The sequence below is a fragment of the Papilio polytes genome, unplaced genomic scaffold (assembly GCF_000836215.1).
Source record: "Papilio polytes unplaced genomic scaffold, Ppol_1.0 DF824169.1, whole genome shotgun sequence".
NCBI classification, from domain to species: domain Eukaryota; kingdom Metazoa; phylum Arthropoda; class Insecta; order Lepidoptera; family Papilionidae; genus Papilio; species Papilio polytes.
Genome location: NW_013525035.1, coordinates 2882163 through 2897895, shown reverse-complemented (window position 1 = coordinate 2897895; position 15733 = coordinate 2882163). Strand labels below are relative to the sequence as shown.

The 15733-nt window shown below is 34.2% G+C and overlaps 1 protein-coding gene and 1 long non-coding RNA gene across 4 annotated transcripts in view; one reads left to right on the top strand and one right to left on the bottom strand.

Annotated features, from left to right (window-relative positions):
* The window catches only part of LOC106111380, a 57766-nt gene extending 46980 nt beyond the window's left edge, over positions 1-10786 (bottom strand). Inside the window, exons 1-3 of the long non-coding RNA XR_001226165.1 lie at positions 10640-10786; positions 9814-9852; positions 1551-1625 (exon numbers count right to left, since the gene is read on the bottom strand). This is a non-coding gene — a long non-coding RNA (uncharacterized LOC106111380). The remainder of the gene's footprint in view (positions 1-1550; positions 1626-9813; positions 9853-10639) is intronic.
* LOC106111378 overlaps positions 1-15733 on the top strand; it is a 77338-nt gene that overhangs the window by 29055 nt on the left and 32550 nt on the right. The window lies entirely within an intron of this gene.

The window sequence follows — 15733 nt, the reverse complement described above, 5'->3', positions numbered from 1 at the left end:
AGTGCTTTATTTCGATTGGCGATTTTATTTCGATGTTCTGCTTGAAGGTCGGTAGTTTTAGTGATTAATGGTCGAGATATGTGGAGTGCTTTTTAAACGAAATATTGAATTTAATGATGTTTTGTGGAACTTCACGATTTGTTGTTTGATTTTGCGCGTCACATTTTTTAAATGGCAGATCGATAGCCGCTTTTAGTTAGTTTTAACTACATCATTGTATAGCAACGAAACATAATCACTAAAGGCTTTATATCTACATTCTAGAAATCTTAGTTTTTTGCAGAAATACAGCCAAGTCACTGTTAAATAATGTCTAGTTAATGATTCTAATATTAAGAATAACACATGATGATTTTAATCAACAATTTTATGTTATTTGACAAAACTTTAAATCGATTTTAATAAAAATCGATATCGATCATAACCTTTTAAAAGATCTTTATTGACGATCAATTCCGTGTCCATTGCCTCCAATGAGCCCTTATCAGACCAATAAGAGTGAGAATGCCACAGCTTAGTGAAGAAGTGACGTTTGATTACGACAAAGGACAATACAGAAGTGGGCCCTATATGACACATTGTTACTCTGTGGCAACTCGCGCTTATGAGTAACCAATAAGTCGCATTAAGGGTCACTTAACGCACCATCAATGCAACCAGCATACGCAAGTCGTTGACCCCGATACGCAAATAGGGACTTCTTATTATGACACCGATGCCCCTATAGTTGTATAGTGCAGTGCATCCAATACTACGTTATTAAGCTTCGAATCCCAATTAAATACACGTATAGTAATTATTAACAGAAAAATCTTCTAAATACATCACTAATGGTAGTTTTATAGTTAAAAAACTTTTATCATGTACTCCGTTGTAGTAAAGTTTTTTTTTAATAATAGACTTCACGTCATTTCGAAGCAATAGTAATCATTCGGCCGTATAATGGCCTCACTTAATATTCCATTTTCGAAAATATTTGAATCGTCATGCTCGTTCTATTCCTTTGTATCGCCACCAATAGCTGCCGGCGGACGGCTATCAGATTTTAAATTTGGAAGCGATCGATCGGACATTCTTATTGGGTTCCAAATTCAAATTAATTGCTGCGTTCGTTATTAAATAACTCAATCTAATTTTGTCGTTAGAATTTTTCGACTGGACGAAGGGTGCAATAAATGTTTTCAAACAGCCATTCCCCTATTTAAAAAATATACATTTTACATAATAACATTCAATTATTATCAATATCTTTTACTAATCATGTCCTTTCTTGTTTCCAGGTATTACATTCAATCTGCGCAATGTTAAGAAAATTCGCCCACAAAAGGTAAAGCGAAACACAAGAATTGTCACGAACTGTTCCGAGAACGAATGATTTCAAATCCTAATTGGAATACATACATAAAAATATATCTACATTTTACTGTATTTTTATCGCGTCTACCCCACGTGTAATTTTGTTAGTATCCCCTTTCTATGCCATTGAACTTTTTAAAAAATGGAAAGCGGAGAGCGTTCCCAAAAATAATTGATGTTAGAACTGGACTCACCCCTTTCATAATCTCGTTGCACTGCCGGGGATCGGGCGCACACATCTACGCAGCCGGGGATGCTCAACTTACGGCCTGCAAACATTTATAATAATTTTAGTTTAGAAATAAATATGCTTCATGTTACCTTATTAATTCTTTTATTCCATTAATTTTTAATTAATTAAATATACAACTAATTAATTGTCTAAGGACTTACATTCTTCGCAATGTACGCTGTGTCGCGTCAAATCGTATTTAGCATTCCTCTCGCGCCTACTTTTGAGGTCGTAATTTTTACTCGCGCTTCGTAACGGCCAGTATTAACGATTTAATTAGAACGCAACCGTAAGCGAATAATTGCAATAGTAACACCTGGCAGCAAACGACAAACAACAAATAAAATAAAAAATAATAAATCTACTACAGGATGTTTCAAAAACATATTTTTAATCTTTGTAAGACGATACAATTTAAAAGGTGTTACCAACCATATAATTATAATCAAGCTATCGATAGAAATGAGGTATTGTTATTAAAAAATGGTGTTTTTGTTCGATCATTGAAACAAAGCCTTTAGTAATTCGTATGAAGTGACTTGCATTTGCTTCAGTCGTTTTGTTCGTTCGTCTGTATACAAAACGATGTATCTATTTATTCTTTTTTTCATTCGAATAATTTTCGTTCATAATTATCATGGTCGGAGAGATTAGAGCGTTTTAGATGGACGTTTAATTTAAAAATGAATTATTTGATCGAGTAACATTATCGATGGAATGTTGCCATGCTTTAGTAGAAAATTTTAATATCTTAAGTTGTATTTCCGAAAATGAAAATTTAAAAAGCATTTGATAAGAAACTAAAGCGACTAAACTCCGAAAGTGTACGAAATGAATTATTTATGAACATCTTTATACATGTTGGTTAGTTTCGTCGCAAAAGCGTGCGTTTTCGCGGATAAATTCATCAAAAAAAGACCTTTTATATTGCATTAACATTATTTATGTCCGAGTACCGTGCGAGCGACACGAAAATATGATCGTCCAGCTCTCGAATATCGATTGTATTAAGAACTGTAAAAACTACGTACCTTTTTCATCAAAATATGTTCCGTACATTCGTAACCGACCCAAAAATGTATGATGTTTTCTCACAATTCTGTCAAGAACGAGACGAGAATTTTAAGTTTTTGTAATGGAATGGAAGGTTTCCAGCTTCTTAAATCGTAATTTAACATCTGTTTAGTTGATAAATGCTAGTAAGATCTGTCGTAGTTAATAATTAGGTTTTAAAAAGTCATCTATGTTATTGATAGGATCTAGTTTGACCTATAAGAGTCTTGCATAAGAACAGAAAGAAGATTTACGTAGTGCTACTTGATATAATCGGATCATAATTTTTAATGTACTTAATCGTAATATTAATCGATTCGACAATAGATACCAAATCCGATTCTAAGAAATCACTAGCCATTTATGATTACCATATCAAGTCGGATAAAAACATAACTTTTAAGGGCAATCCGAATTCGCTCGATGATCGGATCGTGAGATACTTAACAATGCCATTATTGTGTTGTTAAAATAACTGGCATCGAGTATGCTTAGCTTCGGAAGTGTTTACGCGTTTTTTCGCCACTCTCTGAGATCGTTTTCGACCGAAATAAAACGCTGTGTTGACTTAAAATTAACTCATTAACGATTTCTTCATTTCGGGGAGTTCAATCGAAATCGATCATTAAAAGATCGATTTTCTCGAAAATGGCAACCATAAATACGTGACTATTATTTTAATAATCTGGTATTTTCAAATAGGAACATCTCTATAATAGTCCCCCACTATAACCAATGCGTATTAAAATTTGAATACAGAATAATGTTGGTCACAAAAAATTCTAATGATTATGCCATTGTTACAATCGACACGATATTTTGGCTATCGCATTTTAATATCTATGAACGTTTCTTTTTTTACATTATGGTTTCCTGGTGCCAGTGTGCGTTACCGCCCTATACCATAGAGGAAAGGAAACTCTATGGAGTTTCCTATTCTCTTGTGCGTTGCCGCCCTAAGCCAATGAGCGGATATTGTCGCAGCGTTCCAATTTCGAATTAAAAAAAATAACAATCGGGAAATGGCAGCACGTCGCGGCGATAACGTACGCAACGGATTCTAAATTTTAAATAGTTCCATATTCAAACGCCGATTTCGAATATGGCGCACGGCGATTGTTTCCCGTTTTCGCTGGCACTTTAAGCCCGGGCGATAGTTTTTAATATGCGGGTTACGCATGCGTTATTGAAGTTTCACAATGGTTCCGAGTGGCAATATGGCGGGCTAGAATTGCTGTCCATATAATTGTGATTTCTTTTTTATGAGTATACATTTTATGTTCTACGTGAAGACACTTTGATTTATTTATTGCTGCATATCGCCAAACATGTTACATATATATTTACAAGACGAATAATGTACTTATTATTGACTCTACTATAATATTAAGAATTCTCTTGTAAGTGTTAATTTGTCCCAATAAATTACTATTACCGTTACAAAAGTATGTGACATTGATTACTTTTAGTAATTTGAACACAATAAAAGCTATAATTTCGCAACTCGTAAGACCTAGTTCGTATGCTTGAGGTTAAATTAATTTTGCGCAACGGCAACACTTGTAAACGCGGTTTCATAGGAAACGTGTCTCAGTTAACTATGACGTAGTCAACCGCTAACAGAATGTACAATTCGTATACGAATCACGTACAGAGAAATTTTTCATACCGACAAATATGTTATTACGACTTTCTATACCGTTTTCGGTTTATTCAATTTTATCGATAAAATTGACGATCTATCGATATCGATGAACAACACTATGAATAATGCATCTAACTACTGTTCGTTAATAAAGAGTTTTAACTAACAGTTTTTTGTATAAAATAATAATTTCTTTATTCACTTGAAGGAGATTGCGGATGGTTTTAATTCCCAAGCAGATACTGTTAAAATAAAAACATTAAAAAATACATCAATTTGTTTCCTGTACCGCTGACGTCACTCCCTAAAAGCCCTTTATGATCATGATGACCAATTTAATTACTAAAGCAACGCACATATTACATTCCAATCAAAATTCAACCTAATTCCTGTTGTATTAAAAGTGTTTTCCGCACACAAACTTCCACAGTCCCGTCAGACGTCGCAACAAATTGCCGACTTCCTCGAGGATTTTTATTTTTATTGATAAAGCGTCTCGGGACAACAATTGGTACGGATTTGGTCTTGAATTGGTTGAATCAGGGAACGGACCCGATTGTGGTACGTTTAAATTTTATATCAGTACCAATACTGAAGGTGACCGACATACGTATGGTATGTGCGTAACAAAATAATCTATTACATTATTTATTAATTGTAATATGTTACTTTGTTACAACAATAATTTAAAAAAATCTTAACACGTGTATGGACATAGACATATGAGAAATATACTTAACTGACCTATGAAGGATTCAGTGCTTAAGAAAATCTAATTTTCCGTCTGAAAATGAACATTGTTTCTGTTTTTTATTTCAATGAACTTTATGCATGTGTATACTCACCTTAATTCTGAAAGTAATCGAGTTTACCAAATATAATACGGCAATGTGGTTAAGTTGAATGGTGTAATCGTCTCATAAATTTTATTAGACGATCCCTCCTTCTGGTGTTTTAATGAACTTCTTAAGTGTTCTATAAATGGAAATTTTAAGATTTATAGCATCGCCCGTGGTAGAAATAAGTCTGTCGATGATATTATAATTACATAAAGATGTATGTATAATCTATATAAATTAAATTCAAGAAACTTCGAGAGTCTTTCTGACTTCACACATCTATTTGAATTTCTCCACAGATTTATGTCGCATCACGATGTTTTCCTTCATCAAAAGAACGTTGGATGTTTACTTTAAAATCTAATTTTCGAATGAACAATAAAATTTATTATATATTTATTTTTAATCTGGATATCAAAACTGGGATAAAAGGAATGTAAACTCTATCTCGCCAAACTATTTAAAATATCACCCTATTTTTTTCAAAACACTGTCCGCGTCATTTTCCACAGCGTCCATGACGCGTCCACTTACACGACCCTATCGAAAAAAAAAACAAAATAAAGAAGAGAAAACTAAAAAATATATCAACGGAGGGGACTTTAAAATCGTTATTATAATCTCGGACGCCATTTTGCCTATCGTGCTGGGGACGCGCCCTTCAATTTTAAATCCTTTTTTCAACAAAAACCCCTTTGATGTTTATGCGTTTTGGCAATATCTCCCGCTCGGCTAGATACGCGACATTTGGCCATTTCGAGGATTTTACTGATGCATATTTTAGATTAAAACTTTAATGCGATTCAATGCTACGTATTCGATACTTAAAAAAATACATACGACAACGTTCAAAAATATAAATTAACGTAATTATTTTATGAAAGCTTTAGTAGTTGTAGACACTTTCATATCATACTAATATTGCTATGTAAAAAAAATATCAAACATTTAATTCAACAGTTTGACGTTTGACAATTTGCTGACAACTTCAGGTCGCTACCGTACTTGTAAGTATTCATCCTGTGAATACTGTGTACATAATATAGGTATGATTCATTTAAATACAAATGTGAATCATAAACAATCTTAATCAACTGATTGAATTGGCCTTTATACTCAATTTATTGATTGAAAGAATTAAAATGATAGAACCATGTCATATTATCAATAATAAACTAAATGATTTTAATTCGAAAAGTTTCTGATGCAGTATTGTGTAGATAATAATTTCTCCCGAATACGATATATAGCGCTTCTTAATATCTGACATTTTTGATAAGATAACTCATGAAGTGCCTTTACCTCATTTAATTATTCAGATAATGTTAAACATGGTTATTGTAATCTCCAGTACGTCAACAGTCAACGTAGTTAATCATTTAGTCTGCGGTACAAGTACTTTGTTTCACGATGACGCGCTACACGAGGCCTCCGCTACAGACACACAGACTGCAAGACTGCGTCCTACATCACGCGGACGTCGGGACAATAACAATCAACGCAAACCGAGCCCCCCTATTAATCAACTCATTTAAAAGACAAACATCGAAAGAGAAAAAAAAGACGTGTGGGAAAATGTACGTATCCGTCTCACGCATTCCAAATTCGAATGAATCTTGACGCGGCCAAGATATGAAAAGAGAATGAGATTTGAAAATAGAACGCGCCATTAGGAGCGAACACAATGGCCTTCTCATTGGTCGATTTGAAAAAGGAACAATTTGTTAAACGTCAAATATGAACTTTTTTATTTACGCCGTAATGAAACACCGCTCGCTATGATGCCTAGTACACATCTTACTGACGTTTTTGTCGGATCACGCCGCTCGTTTTTCATTTGTTTTGTGTTCGCGTCCGTTACACTTATTAATGTCGAAATTAAAACAAGAATCCGACTAACAGATTGAAATGCCACAGGCGACAAGATTATTACGTTACTTAAGACGTTCGGTCACGAGCTCGCTCTACTAATTAATAACATTTCGTTCGTGTAAAATGGCAACACTCTCCGGTGCACTCGCTAACTGTTCAAATGGAAAAATAAAAAAAATAACCATCTAATATTTCATATGTAAGATTCAAAGATAGTTAACTCCGTGAGGTTTTTTTGCGTTCGCTGCCTACGTATTGTCTATTCACTCTTGTATTTAATTTTGTTCTCGGCCCGACTTTCTAACTAACAAACGTTTATCGAAGATCAACAACACAAGCAATGACATGGAACTATCAATATTTCTAATAACTTTTAAAAACAAAGTATTAGTTTCATATACCGCCGTGGACGCCATATTAATCATTGGAACGAATTTCCGTACACCATGTCATACGGAGTTCGTTTATTAAAAATGTGACGTATCAAGATCAACATCTCATTGAAAGCGATAGATAGATACAGAGTCCGTAGGTAAGAGCGGGATAGACATGTGCTGACATTTCAACGGGTCATCAACCCTACTGGCGTCCTGCTCTAACTAGAATTCGAAGATTTGATTTGAATTGTTCCTAATTTGAAATATTGGCTCGTTCGATCCGGGCATGTTGAAGTATGAAGTTTATGTTTCCTTTACTTTTTTTTAATTTATATGGTCTGTTAGATAATGTTCGGAATAGAGCTTTGTTGTTATCAGGCTTCCGTTTGATGTCCTTAATAGCCCGGCGAGCTATAAAAGAAAAATAAATTGTAAAATAACGTTAAGTATTTTTTTATCTTCACAAAGATTAATAAATAGCAATCGTTTCCATAAATAATCCTCGATCGCCAAATCGAGATTGTGGATTATTTTTTTCCATTTCGTGGGTTTTGTATTTCGCGTTTATAACTGGAAAGTTATTTGTTATTGAATTATGATGAATATGTTCTCGGGCCGCTGCGGCGGGTTTCGTGTTTTCTTGAGCATCGAATATTTTATATGCCGCCGTTAAAAGTAAAGTTTTATGGCATATAAAATTTTTTATGTCAGTTCAGTGTTTGCCATCGACAATGAGCGGATGAATAAGAAGGGGCGTAGTTGTAGATGCGACCCTAAGCCTTTATTAAAATGCACGGACACAGTCCCTATACGAAACAAAAGCTACAAAAATGTTAAACAGCGAGTATAGGAGAATCATAAGAGGTCATAACTGGTTATTTGGATCCATTTATGGCGATGTAATCCTATTGTAAGATCGCGGCAGGCGCGCGTGTGCGTCCGTGCGTCTGTACGTTCGTATGACGTATGCATACGTACATACAAACACCAGCGTTAAAATGTGTTCAATCATTAATTTCGCCTGTAATTGAACGAGTTGCGATCTGCGCCCGCAAAAAGCCGATGTTTCTCCGAATCCGAACGAAGTATTAAAGTGTACCGATCGGATGACGGGGCTCGAGCGCTGCGAATTTATACGTTCATAAAATACTTTTGTCAAATTTACGCCGGAGTTCCGAATAAAGTGGACGGGGCCGGTGGACGTCGGATTCTTTAACGAAATCATCGTCTACGCCCGTTTTTCTGTCGGTTATTATGTCCGAAGGCGAAATACGCGAAAGATATTTTCGCTTTCCATTAATAAGGCGCTACGGCCTCGGGATTCTCACGCCCGTATACGCTCGTCTAGATGAGAAAAAGTCGCCGATCGAAAAGAAAGTAGCGGGTACATCGGTGGCTGTCGATAATTACTTTGGAAGTGAGCCTCTACCGAAAACGCATTCATAGCTTATCTGAGACCGATATCGGGCTACTTGAGCGGCCACTTTTCTATTATTCATTAGCTCATTGTTGCGCGGTGGAGGGGACGCCAGACGCCGCGCTGCAGCGACCTGAAATTCGGTAACTGACTTTACATTAATAATTACTTCTCAAAATAATTCTAACTTTGATGCACGACTTCGATAAAAGACCAGTACGGTCAGCATAGCTACTACGATACGAACCGTGCGCCCGCGCCATAGACCAGCGATGACAGTAGTTCCACTTTGAAAATAATCATATTTTACAAAATGCAAAAAAAAATGATTATGTGCTTGGAAAAATTTGAGAAATAGACAAAAATATAAAACATAATTTTTTGGTCTAAAATGTTTATTTATTAATAGTCTACATTGAAAATAAACAGGGTAATGATATTTTTTTGTTAAAACCGTTTAACAAAAAATACTACGGAACTCTTATAATACAATTTAAAAATGTAAAGGCACGTACACACTAGAGCTTACGGCTTGCATCACCTAATCGATATCATTCGGTGTCAGAATCGATCACACAGGATTTAGTGGCGGGCGCAGATTAAACAGTTGTTTGTTGACGTGACGGGACATCTGTACCGAGCGTGACGCAACCGTACCCGTTCTGACGAAACTCGTGATACCGAATCAATGATTAATGACGCCGGCCGTTGCGGGGAAATTTTTTCGGTACGTACTAACTACTGTCTGTGACTATCGTATGATTGCGAGACGCTGATTGAGATAATCGGTAAAAAAAAACTAATAATAGTATACTACTCTACCACAACAACATGAGACTTTAGTACGGTGACGTCACAGCTCATATTAACGAACTTTGTTTAATTGCGGCGTAATCAACAGTGCGACAGTCTACAAAACAATTTACTTAGACTAGACTAAATAATTTATACAGACTGTCTAGTAACTTCAGAATTCTGATTTCAATTGTTACTTAAATTACAATAAATATACACAAACTCACGTTTATTCGTAGAAATTCTGCTAACCGTAGGCACGTGTTCTGAAATAACCGGGGCAAATATCAACAATTTTTGTCAACCGTATCTAACAATAATTAGACAATCGAACATGAGATATAATCTATGCGAAATAGCGAAACCTCATTTGCATAGGAAATGGAATTCGAGTGGGTATTAGAGGCTTTGATATATCTGATTGTATCATACAGTTACGTGGAAGAGGAAATAGTGTAGGTAAGCTTGACAAAAAATACCCGAGCAATAATATCGATGTACTAACAACTTTGGCATTTTATTTTTTAAAAATAGATGAAATTGTAACAAAATGATATTACGATATTCAAAATGATAATGAAAGTGTGCAAAATTTTAAGGGCCATTCCCACCACTGGTTGCTAGAGGCTCAGATAGCTTAAAAATGAAGTTACTGTCAGAGTAAGGAAATCCGATATATCCATCACATTTTACACGTTGGATCAGTCTTGTATGAACTTGACGTACTTAACTGATAGCCAAAGGGGCTTATTTTTGCTAATGTATTTATAATTGAGAACATGTGGTACAACAGTTTTTATGATATCGTCTAATTTGTTTAATGTTACGTTAAATCATCATTACGAACAGAAGCAATGACTGATAGGATTCTATTAAAAAAAATCAACATAACCTCAAAGCAACGTAGCAGTTGCGTTTAAAAAGTCGCGCAATCATCGACTCAATTGAAACGATTTTTATGCCTCCGTGTATAAACATAAGAAATAAAATACGTTGTTATGCTAACATGAAATTGGCCCGAGGCATTTACGGTACAAACTGTGCTCCACATACCTGCCCTGTCAGAATCCGATTAGAAATTTGGCTTTGATGGAAAACTGTTATTGCACGCCCATTACTGGCCATTCGAGCGTTTTGTGTGTGAAAGATTACAGATTAGAACTTGTTTGCGTTGGGTACGACGTCTTCTTTCACTTTTGTAAACGACCGATTAATATTTAAGACGGTAAAATGACGTTAGTATTTTTACTTATCTCGATTTAAGAACGCGGCCAAGGAATCGATTTAATACAAGTGACAGCTAAAATGTTACCAGAATGATAATACAAAAAAATTACAATAATGTAAATACCTTCTTTTGTTTTTCACTTTTTAAATGTAAAAATACGTTAATGAATATCCGATATACATCTAAATGTCTGACTACCTTGTTTCAGTTAAAAGTCGTGATAGTTTGTTAAAAATTTAAGTGGGTGTTTAACAGTGTCGCACGTGAACGATGTTTATATTTCTCCCAAATCTTTAAGTCAACAGTCAGAAAATGAGAAAATGTAAATTTTTAGACGGCCGCGACTGACGAGTGTTTGCCTCTTTCGTGTTCCTATGTGTTCTCGACAGCGGATATAAATACACAAAACTTTGATTTTAAGAACAACACTAAACTGGTACTTGTAATGAGTTGCTCAATTTCATAATGTGGTAGAAAAATGCCATTGTACTTTAACGAATTAATTTTACTTCATAAAGTGTGAAGCTAATGTTAATTTTATTAATCTTAAATATTTAATTTTATTACCATTTATGTTGGCGTATAAATATAACTGGCAACACTCGTGTTCCTGATCGAATCATGCCTCACGTATGCCGAGGAATTCGAATTTCAAAAACTATAATGATTGATTGTCAACCAATGACAATCGCGTATTCAAATTCCTATACCAATTTGAATGTGAAACGAGTTCTTTTTCCTGTTGGGCCCGTGCTGTACGTACTCGTACAGCCAAGTACAGTAATACAATAACCAATTATTATACCATATATTTTTTTTTGGTACTCGACCGTTTGATTATTATTTACATAGAGTTGAAGCTGTTTAAAGTAAGATAGTTAAATCAAAAGGCTCCTTGTGGCACAGGAAAGTAACCTAATATAACTTATAAGTACATTCGACACCGCTTTAACAACTGGTCGTTCGTTTAAAAAGCCATATGTTTATCTTATAATTATTCCGGTGGTAGTGTGTGTGCGCGGTACATGTGGGTGTCTAAACATGTAATTAAAGTATGGAAATAGTACATATACGTTTTGAAGTGTTTTCTCTATAAAATATTCGAGTGGCTGGGAACACTCTTGTGTCGATGACCTCTGATTTTTTTCACTTCTTTAATAACAGCTCTGTTTACTAACTTACGTCTGTAAGTCATGTTCCTTTTCGAGGATTCTCGAAATATCGACTCAATAAACTCGCCTATAAAAAGGTTTAAAAGGAATTTTATGCTTTCGGACGTTTCTCGGAATCGCCGTATGCATGATATTTTAGTAATGCATCAAGTTTTGTTTTATAAAATATACAACAGCAGATGTGGGTAGACGTAGAAAAAAATTGTTTATTACCGTAACAAGTCCGACAAGTAATTTGTCTGCTTGTTGCGAAATTTGATTCGGAGAGTTGTTTGTGAGGTCATTAATCTCAATGTGATCAGAAAGTGTGTGTTTGTTTGAAAAATATAATTTGAAACTGGATCGACTTATAACGTCCGACCTCGAAAGCTATAAATGTTTTTTTTGTAATTTATACTATAAATCAGTACAATAATAGAAATTAATTAAAAAAATGTTTTAACTGTTTTAACAACAAGCATACTATGATAGTTTTGGGGTCTTCAGTAGCTTCAAAAAGCATTTTAATAAATAAAATTTTAGGCTACAGTACATTAACATAATCAAATAATTTAGTTGAAAGTACATTAAAAAATAAACTTATTCTTTGCGCGTTCCGTTCAGAAATAGTTGCTAGTGATGACGAAACATCCTTACACTTTCTAATAATTAAACTATTTATCGAATAATCCAAATTAGCATAGAACGTTGTTTAAATTGATTTGTGTTACAAAAGCTCGTAACAAATATTTATAGTACAAAATAGATCGTTAAAGCTAATGTAATATGGTTTTAACAAGTTATATTGCTTTTTCGTGCAAGTTGAGTATTTTGTACCAAATAAAAATAAACTAGGACAATGGTACGCCGCTCGCCTCACGACCGCACCACGGTAATTGAAAATAATAATTGAATTCGAATTAAGAATACGAAATCAGAATGGAATAGGGTTACCATTGGCTCAAAATTTACAAAATTCAATAGCAATTTTACAATAGTAAAACACATTACTTCGAAGGACTATACTTAATATACATTTTTTCCCTTCATTTTATTTGTAAGCATTTAATTAATATTTTTATGTTTTATCGTTAGAATTTATTGCAAGTGATATGTTAACCCTAAACAGGAGCCATATTTAAAATCCGCGCGGTTACGTTCTACGCGTTGTTTTTTTTTTAATTGAAATTTGAATTTGGAATCGTGTGTGCTCTCTATTGTGCGGCAAATGGAATTTGTGTTGCGTATTTCGTTACTTTATTGGTGTCCATTTTTTATTGGTATCACGTTCCTACCAAATAGTTTATTCAGGCAGGTCTTTTTAATATGGACAAGTATGATAGGTAATTCATTTTGCAAAATTTTAAATAGAGATCTTTGCTGATAAAATTTTTACCATTTGATTACGTGTTATGTTTACGTAAATGTCCGTTGCTCAAGATTGACCTAGAATTTGTTTTATTCGAATGAAAAAAGTAATACTTAGATCGCGCGAAGTTACTTTCGCATTGATATTTATTGAGTGGCCAGCAACAAAATATATGTGTCTAGGAATGTGTGTGTACAATCGGTCGAGCGTGCCTCGCGTAACAATCAATTCACTTACACCGGAAATTTATGAATTTAAATGAGAAAAGTGTTAGGAATTTAATGATGGGCTTCGAAGTAAACCGCGCCATGTCTTCCTGGTGCCCTATTACATAAATATTGAATAGCTCCATTGTTTACTACTTACCTACCAACTGTGCTCACTTTGTTGCCAACTTATTTTATACCAACGTATCATGTATATTTTGTATTTGACAATTATTATTACGCACAAGATGTGTTACATTTTGAATTATTATTCAAATAAAAAGATAAATCATCAACCTGCATTTGCCTCTACAGAGGGTTGGCACAGTATGTACTGCTTCATACATCTCTATCAGCCGTCATATCTGAATTCACTCCCTTAAGCATATCTTTCACACAATCCATATATACTTTCTTCGGTCTTCCCCTACCTTTGTAGCCACATTCAATCTTACGTTCTTGTTTATATGACCATCTCTCTGGATAAACAATTTACCTTACGGTATAGTATTTAAGCTTTACCTTAAGGTATAGTAGGTAATAAAAGTTTAATAGATACTTCAAGGTGTACGATAGGTGTTGATGAATCATTTTCGCGCCCATACATGAAGTTAATGTGTGGTTTTATAACAATATTTTAATAGTTGAGCAACGCAAGCGAAGCTCATGCCTAATTAGGTTACATATGACAGCTACAAGGCGTGGCCTCTTATAATATAAGTACTATGACATACGGACGCACAGCGAGACGGTAATTCTCCTTTGTATGCTAATACAGAATTATCTAGCCACTCGAAATTGTAATCTTAAAACTCGCTTCGAATTTCTTCATCCGTTGTTTAAGAATTGTAACTGTGCTCTCAACTATTTGACCATATTTTTCTGAGAAATGTGATATTATTTCTTCAATATATTTAGAAACTTTAATGTTTATTAATCTTTTAGGTAACAAATGACTAATGAAGGTATAAGTTTTATGAAATAAATAAAAAATTAAAAAGAAAAACTCTTTAAATTAGATTTATGTTGGTGAAATTTGAAAATACGAAAGTTTAATCCGATCTCTGTGAGACAGTTCGTGATCTTAGACTTAATAGTTAATACCGCGTGTATTGTTTGATACTCTTTGATAAAACTGGATTTGATTACTCTATGAATTAAGTTCGGTAAGTCGTTTGAAAAGTGGCAACATTTAACAATAGATACTCTTTGACAGAACAAATGGCGGGAAACATGTTTGATAGTGATGTAAAAAATATAGAGATGTTCCGATATCGGTTTTGAATATAATGAGGCAATCGATTCGAAGAAACATTGAATAAATAAGCTTTGATATTTTATACGCGTAAACAAAACTGTGAGATGTGACACTCAGTAGCAAAACAATAAACAATGTGGTCATACAAACTCTCAATGCCCTCTCACAGCACAGTTTCATAAATTTCAACCATTGAAATCATAAATAAACAGAACGATTAGATCATTGTTTAATACACTAAAATGTTTTTGATAATGTGTTTTGTATGGCGGCATAACCTAAACAACATGTCATATTTTTTTATCTAAATTCTCTTTAGGTATTTATATAAAGTCTAAAGCCGAAGCCTTTACCGAAAACTATGCCCACTTTTTTTTTACGGAAAAGCGTCAGTCATTTTTAATCTGTCACTGTCACCCTTATTAAATAGTGATGTGCTCACCGGTTTCAAACGCTGGATAGTTAAACGTTTTCGAATTAAATTATAAAGTCAACGTACTGAATTGGAAAAAACGCGCTCGAATTATGATTTAAAACGTGTTCGGGAGAAACTCGACGTTTCTAAAAATGAACATCTAGCGGCGACTGCCGTCATTATACATACGGGTAATGAGGAATTGACACAAGAGTAAAACGGACATAGAAGATATCAATCTATACAAGGCTGAGACCGTTGATTATTTCTATATAAATCAATGTTTAAATTAAAAATTTTACGTGTGACTTATTTTATAAAAATCAAATAGTTACAAAGTTAGAAAATCGTTCAGGGTATCTAATTTACTGCAGTAGAAGTAACGAACTTAGTCTAGTAACCAAATCTAGTTACTAAATCTGTATATCAAAGCTTTATGGTTTATTATAGAAATTTCATGGGTTGAATGTATTATTGAAAAAAAAACTTAAACAAAGAGCTTTTGGTAAGGAAACATAAA